Genomic DNA, 14503 nt, shown 5'->3' with positions numbered 1-14503 from the left:
CTATGGTTGTTCAGCATTTGAAGCAAATTGGAAAGGTGAAAAAGCTTAATAAGTGGGTGCCTCATGAGCAGAATAAAAATTGGAAAAATCATCATTTTAAAGTGTTTTCTTAACAATGAACCATTTCTCAATCAGATTGTGACCAGGAAGAAGCTCCAAAGCACCTCCCAAAGCCAAACTTGCATCCAAAAATGGTCATGGTCACTGTTTGGTGGTCTGCTGCCGGTCAGATCCACTGCAGCTTTCTGAATCCCAGTGAAACCATGACATCTGAGAAGTATGCTCAGCAAATCGAAGAGATGCACAGAAAACTGCAACGCCTGAGCCGACATTAGTCAACAGAAAGGGCCCGATTCTTCTCCAGGACAAGGCCTGACCGCACGTTGTACAACCAAAGCTTCAAAAGTCAAACGAATTGGGCTTTGAAGTTTTGCCTCATCCGCCATATTCAACTGACCTGTCGCCAACCGATTACCACTTCTTCAAACATCTCGACAACTTTTTGCGGGGAAAATGCCTCCACAACCAGCAAGATTCAGAAAATGCTTTCCAAGAGTTTGTCGAATCCGGAAGCATGGATTTTTACACTACAGGAAAACACAAACTTATTTCTCCTTGGCAAAAATGTGTTGATTGCAATGGTTCTTATTTTGATTAACAAAGATGTATTTAAGCCTAGCTATAATTATTTAAAATTCACGGCCCAAAACGACAATTACTTTTGCACCAACCTAACACGTTAGTAGTTAAAAGGGACTATGGCAAGTAAAACATAGTTAGAGAGTTCATGTTATTAGTACTTATTAATGCTTTGCCAGTAATGTGACATCTCTCAATTATAGTATCTTTCAAAGAAAATTCCTCAACCTAATTATATTTGTGTATTAGAAATCAAACATCATGACTGATATTATAGTCACATAAAATGTCTAGCAGTTTTTAAACTCCATTATCACAACTAGAAAAAGTAAACTAGAAAAAGCAATGTGATTTGGTAGATTCCCATTATTACATTACCTAAAGTACACAGAATAAAATTAGAGTTAGTATGTACAGAACGTACAGACACAGAAGTACAAAGTGTCATGTGTATTTGAGTGAGAGGAGAAAATTACAGATATTAAATGGAGTAAAGTTTATATTATACACTGGTCCAGAAAATCAAACTGTCAGTGGTCAAAGAGTTACATGAAAATTACGGGGCTAAACGCAGTAATCAAAAGTAGGATAAGTGTAGATAAAAGAATTAGGAAAATGGAAGGAAGCATAAGCATATAACTGAAGGAATTAACTATTCAGTAGCTTAAAACATAACATGAAGATAATAGCAACTGTTCATTATTTCCAGCAGAAGATGCGCACGCCAAAACAGTTTTGAAACTTATTACAAGGGTGTTTATTTTATAAATTTCAGGCTTTCAGATTTTTTACCTAAAGAAAAAGAAGTTTCCATTGGCTACTAGGGAAAACATTCTGTTACAAAAATGCATCCTACTTTAGAGTAGCTTGTTTTGTACCACTTGAGAAACATTGGTGATTGCTGGAGATCTGCACCACTGTTTTATCACTTCCCCTACAGAATGCTGAAATTCCTGCAAATTCAAGCACTGCCTATAAAAAACCACAATCTACCGGGTGCAGGAAGAAAATATTAGATCTACTTGCCTGAGGTTTTAAAAAATCTCCTTCATTATCTCTATTTTAGGGATATGTTTCATAATGCACATAATAGGTCAGTAGTTCATGATCATCATGAATAAATGAATATATATAATAGCATATACCATCAAAAATGTCTGATGTGGAGTTAGCCTTGGAAGGAGACTAAAGTTTCATTCAGCTCTAGAATTATAGCTCTAACTGTAATTTATTATATGCTAGAGTCTTTAGATACTTTATCTTCAATCTCCATAACAGCCCATCAAAATAGCAAGCACAGAAATATCTGTGTTCTCACCAAGTGAGAATAAGTCACTTGTCCCAGGTCACAGGGCAGAGTGGGATTCATATGCAGATCTGACTCCAGAGCTCTTCTTTCTACACCATCGCCACATCAAACCTTACCAAAGGTTTCACAATAGGTTGATTTTAAGTGGCAAGTTTCTATAATGACATAAACTCCATTTTTTTAAAAACAAAAATCTGATTTATGCACAACATTTTATGGGACACATCAATTTACATAACATGAAACACATCATCCTATGCACACCACAGCTTTGATTTACTCCTCCCCTTCCACTGAGATAGAAGAATTTTGAAGTGGTAGGGAAGAAGCTAGCACTACAGCCTCCTGCCTCCAAAAGAATTGTCCATGTGGTTTTTGGGGCATGGAGGGGAAGCCCATCAGATTCATAGAAGACTTACAAGGTTTTAAAAAGTGTTGTGTTGAACAAAAGCCACTAGCTTGGGTTAAAAGAAATTGAGACAGTTCAAAATGAGAAGAGGCCTGTGGGCCTCCATCTTTCCAGGAATACAGGAAGCATGAGACAGCTACTCAGCCACAAACATGGGCCATTTCTTATGTAAAAGAAGGATGACTCAGAAGGCAGAGCCAAGCCCAGAGGGTATTGCTAAGAGCCAAATAGATCAATACATTAGGGAACCACTTCCAGAGGGTAGAACTGGGTCCTAATTAATAAACATTGCCTGTCCCTGGAGTAGAGGAACCTTTCAACATGCACCTGGCTAGATTTCCAAATTGCCATGGACCAGTGACTACTATGTCTCTCCTTCCCCCTTTCGGGACAGCAGTGTCTAATGTGGTTTTTCTGTCTCTCCAGTGTACATTGGGTATGTGAAGGCATAGAGGAATAACTTGTCTTTTTAGTTTACAGGTGCCTGAATTAAAGAACTATACCTAAGGAACTTCATCGACATCTTGACTTCATACAGACCATGAGATCATGGATTCTGAGCTTGATGATACGATAAGATGAGACTTGCGTAATTTTGGGAGGATGAGATTCATGAAAGAGACATAAATCGTTGAGGCTAAGGGTAGTGGACTATTGCAGATTGTTACAACAATGGCCCCCAGGGAATCACAACTCCTTGTGTTCACATCGCTTTGCAATGTGACTTTGCCCAGTCCTCCCATCAAGAGATGGATATTATTTTTTCCCACTCCTTGAGTCTGGGCTATGCTTTTGACTTGCTTTGACCAACTGAAATATGGCAGATGACACTTCAACTTCCAAGGCTAGTCCTTAGGCCTTGTAACCTCCTTTATCCTCCTGGAGCAATGCTGTGAGACCACCATGTCCTGAAGAAGCAAGGAATAATAGACCATGTGGACAGAGAGGCCTAGCCATCCCAGCTGTCTCTGCTGACCACCAGCTGCATGAAACTGCATGAGAGTGAGTCCAGATGAGATCAGTGAAAAACCACCCAGTCAACCCACAGAATTATGAGATTATGAGGAGTAATAAATCGTTGTTTGAACTCACTAAGTTTTGGGTTGTTAATGCAACAATTGACAACTGAAATGATTCTGTGTTTTCAGCCTATTAGGACTTCTTGGTTCAAAAATCTCAATTCTCTGAAGCTAAGGTAGACCAATAATTAATGACAAAATAAATCATATAGAATATATTCCTAGCATTGAGAAAAGGATTAGAAGAATGAAATATCGGCCAGGCACAGTGGCTCATGCCTGTAATCCCAGCACTTTGGGAGGTGGAGGCAGGCAGATCACAAGGTCAGAAGTTTGAGACCTGCCTGGCTAACATGGTGAAATCCCATCCTACTAAAAAAATACAAAAATTAGCTGGGCATGGTGGCATGCACCTGTAATCCCAACTACTTTGGAGGCTGAGGCGGAAGAACTGCTTGAACCCGGGAAGTGAAGGTTCCAGTGAGCCGAGATCGTGCTGCTGTACTCCAGCCTGGGCAACAGAGCAAGACTCCATCTCAAAAAAAAAAAAAAAAAGAAGAAGAAGAAAATATAAAAAAAACTCTCTATTATAGTTCTTTCCAGATCTAATTTCTCATGAGAGTTTCAAAAGGCTTTAACTCCTGGCTTCACATTTATTTCCCTAGTGTAGACTCACCTCCTTTTCATCCCTGGTGTTGTCTAACTCCGTCCAGTTCACCTTACTTAACTTCCAAGGACTATTGTTCTGTTCACCAACCCTTGCTAGCCAATATCTTGACTTTCTCATTCTCTCTTATATTCTTTCTCATTTTCTTGAAATATTTGGCAGTTTCCCCAATCTAAACAAACAATCTGGAGCAGGAAAAAAAAAATGAGAGTAGCAATAGGCGAGGCACGGTGGCTCAAGCCTGTAATCCCAATACTCTGGGAGGCCGAGGCGGGCAGATCACTTGAGGTCGGGAGTTCGAGACCAGCCTGGCCAACATGGTGAAACCCCGTCTCTACTAAAAATAAAAAAATTAGGCAGGCATAGTGGTGTATGCCTATGGTCTGAGCTATTTGGGGGACTGAGGCAGGAGAATTGCTTGGACCCGGGAGGCAGAGGCTGCAGTGAGCTGAGATTGAACCACTGCATTCCAGCCTGGGAAACAGAGTGAGACTCCATATCAAAAATTTAAAATAAAAATAAAAATGAGAATAACAAATAAAAAGCAAAAAAAAAACCCCGATTTTCCTCTATCTTCACCCCGTTACCAGAGGCCTGACCCTAATATTTGCACAACCTAGTGTAGGAATATAAATGAGAGTCCACATTCTATATGTCTAAATATATATATATATTTTTTTCCTTGAGATGGACTCTTGCTCTGTCACCCAGGCTGGCATGCAAAAGTGCGACCTCAGCTCACTGCAGCCTCTGCCTCCCGGGTTCAAGCTATTCTCCTGCCTCAGTCTCCTGAGTAGTTGGGATTACAGGCACACACCACCATGTCCAGCTAATTTTTTTTGTATTTTTAGTAGAAATGGGGTTTCATCACGTTGGCCAGGCTGGTCTTGAGCTCCTGACCTCGTGATCCACCCACCTCGGCCTCCCAAAGTGCTGGGGTTACAGGCATGAGCCACCGCGCCCGGCCTATATGTCTAAATATTTAAATGTCATCAATCAAGCTAACAAACAAAATATGTTCTATCCCCTTATTTTGTCAAATATATCTTTATTAAAAACCTGGGAGGCCAAGTTTGAATTTGGAGTCTCTGCAATCTTTGCTTTTGTGTAAGAAATTGACAGCATGGGAAGAGCCAGCCCAAGGACCCTACCCCACCCCACCCCCAAATGCAACCTGCCCTTTTTCATTGGGCATATTGTAAATGAGTGGTATGCTTTGCTATCTTCTATCTTTTTTTGTTTGTTTGTTTGTTTTTTGAGACAGAGTTTCGCTCTTGTTGCCCAGGCTGGAGTGCAATGGCGCAATCTCAGCTCACCACAACCTCCGCCTGCTGGGTTCAAGTGATTCTCCTGCCTCAGCCTACCGAATAGCTGGGATTACAGGCAGGCACCACCACCCCCGGCTAATTTTGTATTTTTAGTAGAGACAGGGTTTCTCCATGTTGGCCAGGCTGGTCTCAAACTCCTGAGACCTCAGGTGATCCATGTGCCTCGGCCTCCCAAAGTGCTGGCGGCCGCCTGTGCTTCTTGATAGACTTTTTTCTACTTTACGTCCTTGAAATCTAGCTTTTAACCTTTTCACATAGGTAACTTCTTTCTCAAAGGCCAGTAATGACCTCTTTTTCTTGTCTCATTCAATGACATCTTCCCCCTAGACATGTTTGCTTAGTTTTACAGTCTTTCTTTTTAGACTCTGTTGTACACCAGCTTCTGTGACTTTATAGTATCTCAAATATTCTTCTTCCTTTCAAACCCCTATTTGAGAGTTTCTCTTTCATTTTGAGTCCCCTAATGATTTTGCATTTCTCAATGCTCAGTTCTCACCTCTTCTCTCTGGCATGATCTGAGGGTTGAGCTGGGCCAGTGGGGAGTTTGGAGTGGACAACTGTGGGTGCAGGAGGTCAGGAAGTAGGAAGGGATAATGTGCTGATTTCCACATGGGCTGCCACTTAAGAAGTAAAGCCCTGGGAATCACACTGTGATGAACGGAAAGCAGAACAACACAGGTAACAGGAGAATCCACAGAAGACACTCACTCAGGCTGACAGAGGTGAGACCAATAGTAAGAGGCCCACCTGGCAACAAGGATGATTCTAAAACCTGGAACTAAGTTACGAGAGCAGGTCAGACTGGGAATAAATGACTAGAAGTGTGCAGACAGTAAGTACTAGGAATGGGGAGAAAATTGGCGAAACGTAGAAGAGAGAGGATTTACACTACAAGGGCCCAGAGGAAATTCTCCCAGTGGGATTTTTGTTGGGTGAGTACTTAGTTTTCTGAGGAAAGCACAGCATAAATCAGACCCAGTCATTTCATGCCTGCATTCATACAATAGCCTCCTAATAGATTTAATTATAATTGTTCTCATTTTAATCTAATTTCCTTCTACCTTCAGAATAATTTTCCCTAAGTACTGTTTTCATCAAGACACCCATCTCCTTAAAAACCTACAAGTCTCTGGCTGGGCACAGTGGCTCATGCCTGTAATCCCAGCACTTTGGGAAGCGGAGGCAGGCGGATCACGAGGTCAAGAGATCAAGACCATCCTGGCCAACATGGTGAAACAGTGTCTCTACTGAAAACACAAAACTTAGCTGGGTGTGGTGGCAGGCGCCTGTAGTCCCAGCTACTCAGGAGGCTGAGGCAGAAGAATTGCTTGAACCTGGGAGGCGGAGGTTGCAGTGAGCCCAGGTTGCTCCACCACTGCACTCCAGTCTGGGTGACAAGAGCGATACTGGTACCAAAAAAAAAAAAAAAAAAAAAATCACTGATCACAGACCACCGTAAGAGATATAATAATAAAGAAAACTTTTGGAATATTATGAGAATTACCAAATGTGACAGAGACATGAAATGTGCATACGCCATTGGAAAAATGATGCTGATAGACTTGCTGAACACAGGGTTGCCACAAACCTTCAATTTGTAAAACATGCAGTATCTGTGAAGTGCTATAAAATGAAGGGCAAGAAAACAAGGTATGCATGTACGACTCTAGGTTCTTTATTAGTTTAATGTTTGAGATGCTTATTTTTGGACATCACCAATGGATGTTTGTTTTCTTCTTTCTTCTTCCCTCTTCTTCCTTTTCTTTCTTCTTCTTTCTAATTTCTTCTTTCTTCTTTTTTTGAGATGGAGTTTCACTCTGTCACCCAGGCTGGAGTGCAGTGGCACAATCTCAGTTCACTGCAACCTCTGCCTCCTAGGTTCAAGCGATTCTCCTGCCTCAGCCTCTCAAGTAGCAGGGATTATAGGCGCCCGTTACCACACCCAGCTAATTTTTGTATTTTTAGTAAAGACAAGGTTTCACTATGTTGGCCAGGCTGGTTACAAACTCCTGACCTCAGGCGATCCATCCACCTCGGCCTCCCAAAGTGCTGGGATTACAGGTGTAAGCCACTGTGTCCCGCCACCAAATGATGTTTAGAAATGGTCATTTCATGTTTTCTTATTTAACCATGTGAAGAAGTTGGATAAATTATTAAATTATTTAACCTCCATGAGCCTCAGTTTTCTGTAAAATGGGAATAGAAATACGGTTCCTACCTTTCGGAGTATGTGTGAAGACCGAATAGAATCAAAGTTTAAATTGTTTGGTGTTTTATTAAATACATGGCACCTTAATAATAAATGTACGTTCCCCTCTCTTTCTCTGTTACCAGAGACCTTTTTTTTTTTTTTTTTTTTTTTTGAGATGGAGTCTCGCTCTGTCACCCAGGCTGGAGTGCAGTGGCACAATCTCAGCTCACGGCAATCTCTGCCTCTCGGGTTCAAGCAATTCTTCTACCTCAGTCTCCCAAGTAGCTGGAACTACAGGCACACGCTACCACACCCAGCTAATTTTTGTATTTTTAGTAGAGATGGGGTTTCACCAGATTGACCAGGCTGGTCTTGAATTCCTGACCTCGGGATCCCCCCACCTCAGCCTCCTAAAGTGCTGGGATTACAGGAGTGAGCCACCGTGCCCAGTCGAAACCTATCTTTTTAAAGGAAGTGGCATTAGCATCTGTGAGAAAAGCACTTCCCTTATTGAAATAAAGTGAAGAAGCTACACTTTGTAAGCCCTGGAAGAAGCAGCTCCTGCTGAACTTTACTTTCTCTCTGGCTTTTTCTCACTCTGATGAGTGCTCCTACCCCCTTTTCCTAGCAGCCTCTTTTCTTGGTTACGCTTACCACGTGTAAAACTGACTGGCATTTTCAAAACAGATTTAGTAATTCAAGAAAGAAGAAAAAATATATAAAAGGCGTAGACACAGTTCAATATACACTGACACATCTCTGGTTATAATATCTCAACTGCCTTCTGCCTGGTCCCAGCTCATTCCTTTTCCTGGTAGAATTTCACAGGAACCTTTCCCTACTCGCTAGTGGGAGTGCCATCTTACTTTCAACCATATGGGGGCAACTTTCCTTCACACCTGGCTCTGTCTGGCATTAAGGGCAAGAATACAAATTCTAACTGCCACTCACCTAAGCTCTTCCCATTCTGAAGGACACAGCTTTTCTCTTCCCCAGAGCCCTGACAGGATGAGGGTGATGGGCATTACTGCCCCCAACCTCTATGCTCTGAGAACAACACCTTGGTTCCCTAGAGAGCCGTCTCAGTCATATAATAATTGTAGCATCCATACAGCAAGAACTGCATGTGTAGAAAGAGGCTATTCCATTCCTCTCTTAACATAAGTGATTTACAATCATTATTTCTGCATAATTAGATCAGACCTGGATATTTCAAGGTCTCTAAATACAGATACATTTTGATGTACTGTTATACATTTGGTAATAGGCTAATGGCTTAGTTATATACATTAAGATATAGCAGATGCTCTGAAACAGTCTATAATTTAGTGTCAGTGTCTTGAAAAGATATTTTGTGGTCTTTTATTCTCTATTCCTCATCACTTCCTTCTTCAAGTGCAAAGATAGCAAAATTTCCATAAAAACTAAAGTTACTGGGGACTAGGCTTTTATTTATTCTTTTCTGGAATAGTTCTGTTACTTATTTTAATTTTTATGAAGTTTAACTGAGTAGAGAAGGCCAAATAACGGAGCTTTGCTGAGAGTGTTCCTTCCAGAAGCCTAATTACCTCCTGTAGATACAAGTAAAGAGCTTAAGAGCAACCTTGAAGGATAGTTGAGTAATTTATGCAGTGTGCCTGGCACGGTGCCTAGCACATAGCAAGTGCCTAATAAATGTTATTTTTATGATTAATTCTTGATTAGGTGAGAAATTTTTTTGGAGAAATGCAAATTATAGGTGAGAATATGTGGTGGAACATATTAACTGATGACAATATTAACTGATGGTTTTTCTTGGTACTTTTTTGTACCTGTGGCCTTTTCCCAATTTAGTCAGTGAGTTGCTCATTGCTTCAGAAAAAAATAATGATGTGGTAGAAAGAAATAAATTTTCTTGGTTGTTGGAAGAAAAGAAAGGACTTACAATCTGGACAATAGAATAAATGTAGAATAACTGGGATATAACATCAAAGTAACTGCAAGGCTTTCTGTGCTCTCTTCCCAAAATGAGAAAACATTCCTTGGACTAGGAGTAGGGAGACAGCTAAAGAGGTGGTAAAGAGAAATTAACACAATAGCTTGAAATTAAACGTATTAGCTTGACATTAAACAGAAATTACATTCCAATGTTGAAAAAATTGTATTTCTTGCATGCTCAAATTTATGAACTAAAATGTATAATGGATACATTAACTTAGTTAATTCTATTCATACAAAGTATGAAGGCTTTGTTAATGGTGAGTGTAAGATGTGATTATGTCCTCTAGAAATAGGGCACTAAAGCTTTTAAGCTTAGAGATACAGAGTGACTTTAGTTGAAAGGCTGAAATTTTGCAATAGATAGAAGGTTTCCACTTAGGGTTGTGATGAAGAGTGAAGACACTCAAACTACTTGTTTTGTTGTCAGTAGTTGAAGTGGCTGCAATATGATTAAATAGGCAGCAAGGTGGCCTGAATATATTCCTGTCATTTCTAAGTCTTAATGTCCCCACAAACTAAATCATTATTTCTCATGTGCCCCCACCCAAGTCACCTTCCTGTCTCCAATTTTCTGTCGCTGTCAAGGGGATCGTCATTTTCTCAAGCTTCCATCATGTTTTACTCATTCCATGCCAACATCCCCATGAACAGGCAAAACATTGTTGTGTTTTGTTTTTCTTTGAATTGCACAGTTGTGGGTGGGGAGTGGGAAGAGTTATTCTCAGAACTAAATGAGATCATGGATGTGAAAGTGCTTGACATTTGCTAGCACTCAGTAAAGTTTCTTTTAATTTCTTCTGTCTGACAATTTAAGCCTTTCAATAATCCAATTCAATAATCTTATTTTTCTTAACCAATTCATTTCCCACTGCACCCTGCTCTTATTGAAGTGGTAGTATCCTCCTACCCCATATGTACATTCTACTCATTCTCACACCCATGTATTTTACTTATTTGTGTACTTCTAATTTGGAATGCTTTCCTGTTCTTTTCCAAATATCCAATTGCTATTCATCCTTCCAGGACATGTCTTTCCTGTTTCAACATTAGAGCCAGATGCCTACCATAGTTCCTGTCCTATAATTGATACTTAATACATATCTGTTAAATGACTAAATAAATTTGCCTTCCTACCTGTAGGTCTCACTGGATACTACTGCCTTCAATGACCCATCCATTCTTGGTACATCTTCAGGAAGTGGTACTCCCTTGTCACTTACGTTAGCACCCAATCATATATTGAATTTTATTCTATGGATTGTAAGATCTCTGAAGAAAGTGCTCCATCCTCTTTCTTTTTTTTTTTTTTTTTTAAGTTTGCCACTAGCACCCTGCACAGTTTCTTAATTTAAAATGTTGTTTGATTAAATACTTTTATTATAACACAGCATGTCATTCTGCTGCTGGATCTAAAATTTGACCAAACTGTCTTTTAAGTTACAATCCAAAACTTAGAGTCAAAGAATCTCAAGTTTGGAATTGTCTTCTGACATACCATGAAATAAAATCCAGAATCTCAAGGTTGGAAGAGAGTTGTCTCTACAACAGTGGATGCCATTTAATTATTAAATATGGATAGACATTTATGATGTTTTTCATTATTTTGCTATGACAAGCAATACTGTAAGGGATAACCTTGAACATGTTTCCTATAAAACAGGTATGAGGGTTTGCTAGGGTGGACAAGAAGTAAATTTGCTCATTTGAGAGGTAGTATGCTCATTTTAAATATTAATAGATAATGCCAAATTGGCATTCCAAAAAGCTACTACTCTACTTCCACACATAGTATATGTATGTTATACATAATACTGCCAAGTCCGGGTGCGGTGGCTCACACCTCTAATCCACCTCTAATCCTAGCACTTTGGGAGGCTGAGGTGGGCAGATCACCTGAGGTCAGGAGCTGGAGACCAGCCTGGCCAACATGGCGAAACATTGTCTCTACTAAAAATACAAAATTAGCCAAGCGTAGTGGCAGGTGCCTGTAATCCCAGCTACTTGGGAGGCTGAGACAAGAGAATTACTTGAACCCGGTGGGGGCAGAGGTTGCAGTGAGCCAAGATCGTGCCATTGCACTCCAGCCTGGGCAACAAGAGTGAAACGCCATCTCAAAAAAAAAAAAATACTGCCACACATATTAATTAATAGAAATAAATATTCCTATATATTCCTATATATACTATATATGTTACTATATAGGAATATTAACTTTTTCTCACCATAACTGGCACTTTTCAATTTTTGTCAATGTATTGTGATAACACTGGTGTCTCATTGTTAATTTTCATTTGCATGATTACTGGCACAGTTAACCATCTTTTCACATTTGGGAGTATTTATATTTCCTCCCTAAGGAACTGACTGTTAGGTCATTTGCCCATTTTTCTATCAGGCTCTTTTTTAAAAAAATCTTTAGGAATTCCCTATATATTCTGGATGTTATTTGATTCAGTGTGTATGTTGTAAATATATTCTTCAGTCTGTTTTCAGCCTTTTAACTATTTATTGTATCCTTTTCACCATAGAGGTCTTAAATCTTGAAGCAGAGAAAATTATACATTCTCTCCTCACTTATAACCTTTTGTTTGTGTTTTGTTCAAGAAGGTTTTCTTACCAAGCATTTGAATCTATATTTTCATGTATTTCCTTAAAGTATTTTTATAGTTTTGCTTTTACAATGTACTTTCGTTTTGTTTTGTTTTTTTGAGATGGGGTCTCATGCTGTCATCCAGGCTGAAGTGCAGTGGCATAATCTCAGCTTACTGCAACCTTTACCTCCCAGGCTCAAGAGATCCTCCCACCTCAGCCTCCTGAGTAGCTGGGACCACAGGCATATGCCACCACAGCTAGCTAATTTTTTCTTTCTTTTTTTTTTTTTTTTTTTTTTGGTATTTTTGGTAGAGATGAGGTTTCACCATATTGCCTAGGCTGGTCTCGAACTCCTGAGCGCAGGTGATCCACCCACCTCAGCCTCCCAAAGTGTTGAGATTACAGGCATGAGCCACCGTGCCTGGCTACAATTTACATTTTTAATCCATCTGGATCATTTTTGTGATTCGTATGAAGTGGGATCTACCGTTATGTCCTAAATGAATGGACAATTTGTCACTAGCAATCATTATAATTCATCTCTTTCCTATTACATTTAAAAACGTCCTTTCAAGTACTAAATTCTTATTCATGCACTGGTCTGTTTTTAACTCTCTGTTCTGTTTTCCTGATCTACTCCTCTATTCTTCTGGCAATATCCTAATTACTGTATATCTAATTACTGTCTATTTATAATTGCATATTTTACTATCTGGTTGAGCAGGAACTTCTCTGTGTGTATTGGGACACACACACACACACACACACACCCTCTGTGTTCCTCTTTGTGTAACTTATCTTGGGAATTCCAGCATAATTTCTTTTCTAGATGAATTTTAGAATAGGCTTGTCAGATTCATTTAGAAATATGTTGATATTTTGACTGGAATTGTTAATTTACAATTGATTGGAAATGTTAATTTACAAAAACTTGGCATATTTACAGCACAGGTTCATTTAGATGTACAGCTTTAATTTATTCAGGTTTCTTTGTTTAATGTTCTCCAGATACATTTTAATTTTCATTCCCTGGATATTTTACCCCACCTTCATTAAAGTTATTCCTAGCTATTTTATAACATCTGTTGCTACTGTGAAAAGGATTTTAAAAAATAAATCTTTGTGATTATTGTATTTCTAAAAAATAAAATGAACCTTTATTTAGATTTATCCTAAGTCTTAAAGGTTACTTGGTTTACCACTGACTTCCAGTCTTCTCTTGGATTCATTTTTCACTTCATTTCTAGCTATTATTTCAGCTAGGGTTTGTGGGTGATAAATATTCTGAATCCATTCATGTCTGAAAATGTCTCATGTTTGAAAATGTCGTTATACTTGTCTGATTGTCAGATTATAGAATTCTAAGTTCAAAATCATTTTCACCTCAGTATTTTAGAAAATATTTCTCTAGTGTCTTCTTTTACTCAGTGTGGCTAAATAATCTGAAGTCAAGAGGGTGCTTTTTGTTAGTAAATAACATGTTTTTCTTTTTAGAAGCTTTTAGGATTTTCTTATTATCCGTAAAGTACTAAAATTTTACCACTATTTTCTATGAGCGGGTCTTTTCCCTGTCTTCTTGCTTGGCACAAAGTGGGCCTTAATGTAAAAACCTGAGTCTTTTTTCATATCTAGGGAATTTTACTTGATTTATTTTTCCTCTGAGTTCTATTTTCTCTTTCTGGAAATCCTATTGTATGGATATTGTAATGTTTGTATGTATCCTCCAAGTGCCTTAACCTTTGTTTCATATGTATCATCTCCCTATCTGTTTGTATTATGATCTGAGGGAATTTCTCAGTTTGATCTTGATCATCCAGGTTGCTCTTCAGCTATGACAATTTTGCTATTCAGCCTTAAGGTTTTTACTTTTGCTATCAGATATTTCATTTCTAACATATCTTTTTTCTTTCATTAAAGCCTGTTCTTGTTTCATGGATTAAGTAAACTCTCTAAATATATATTACGGTATTTTATGTTTTAAAGTTTTCAAATGTTTGCTTTTTAAAAAATATGGAATGCTTCACAAATTTGCGGGTCACCCTTGTGCAGGGGCCATGCCAATATTCTCCGAATTGTTCAAACTGTAGAATATGTAGGCACTGCTGAGTCCTAATGTCCTCGTGTTAGGCTTGGATTTTCCCTGTTAATCTCTCTGTGAATGCTATAATGAATTGCCTCAGCTTTCTACCAGTGACTTTGCGGGTATTGCAGGGTGTGCTATCAGAGTGTAACAGGAGCTAGTCTTCTAGGAATAGAGACTCCATGAATATCACTAGCCATTTGCAGTCTCAGTCTATATCTCTGGCACAAATGCCGACCACAAATGTTCCCACCTAATAGCGATTTGTCTCCTTTTGCACTTATTTTTG

The 14503-nt window shown here is 39.1% G+C and overlaps 1 protein-coding gene and 1 non-coding gene across 3 annotated transcripts in view; both read right to left on the bottom strand.

The window, feature by feature from the left end:
- Window positions 1–14503, bottom strand: part of SEL1L2 (SEL1L2 adaptor subunit of ERAD E3 ligase) — a 150224-nt gene that overhangs the window by 118601 nt on the left and 17120 nt on the right. The gene's annotated exons all lie outside the window — the stretch shown is intronic.
- Window positions 14139–14247, bottom strand: LOC111546536. The gene has a single exon (XR_002732805.1). It is a non-coding gene; the product is annotated as a U6 spliceosomal RNA (small nuclear RNA).

Source organism: Piliocolobus tephrosceles, chromosome 20 (assembly GCF_002776525.5).
Source record: "Piliocolobus tephrosceles isolate RC106 chromosome 20, ASM277652v3, whole genome shotgun sequence".
Taxonomy (NCBI): domain Eukaryota; kingdom Metazoa; phylum Chordata; class Mammalia; order Primates; family Cercopithecidae; genus Piliocolobus; species Piliocolobus tephrosceles.
Note: the sequence above shows the minus strand (reverse complement) of the source record. Positions and strands in the feature narration are given on the sequence as shown.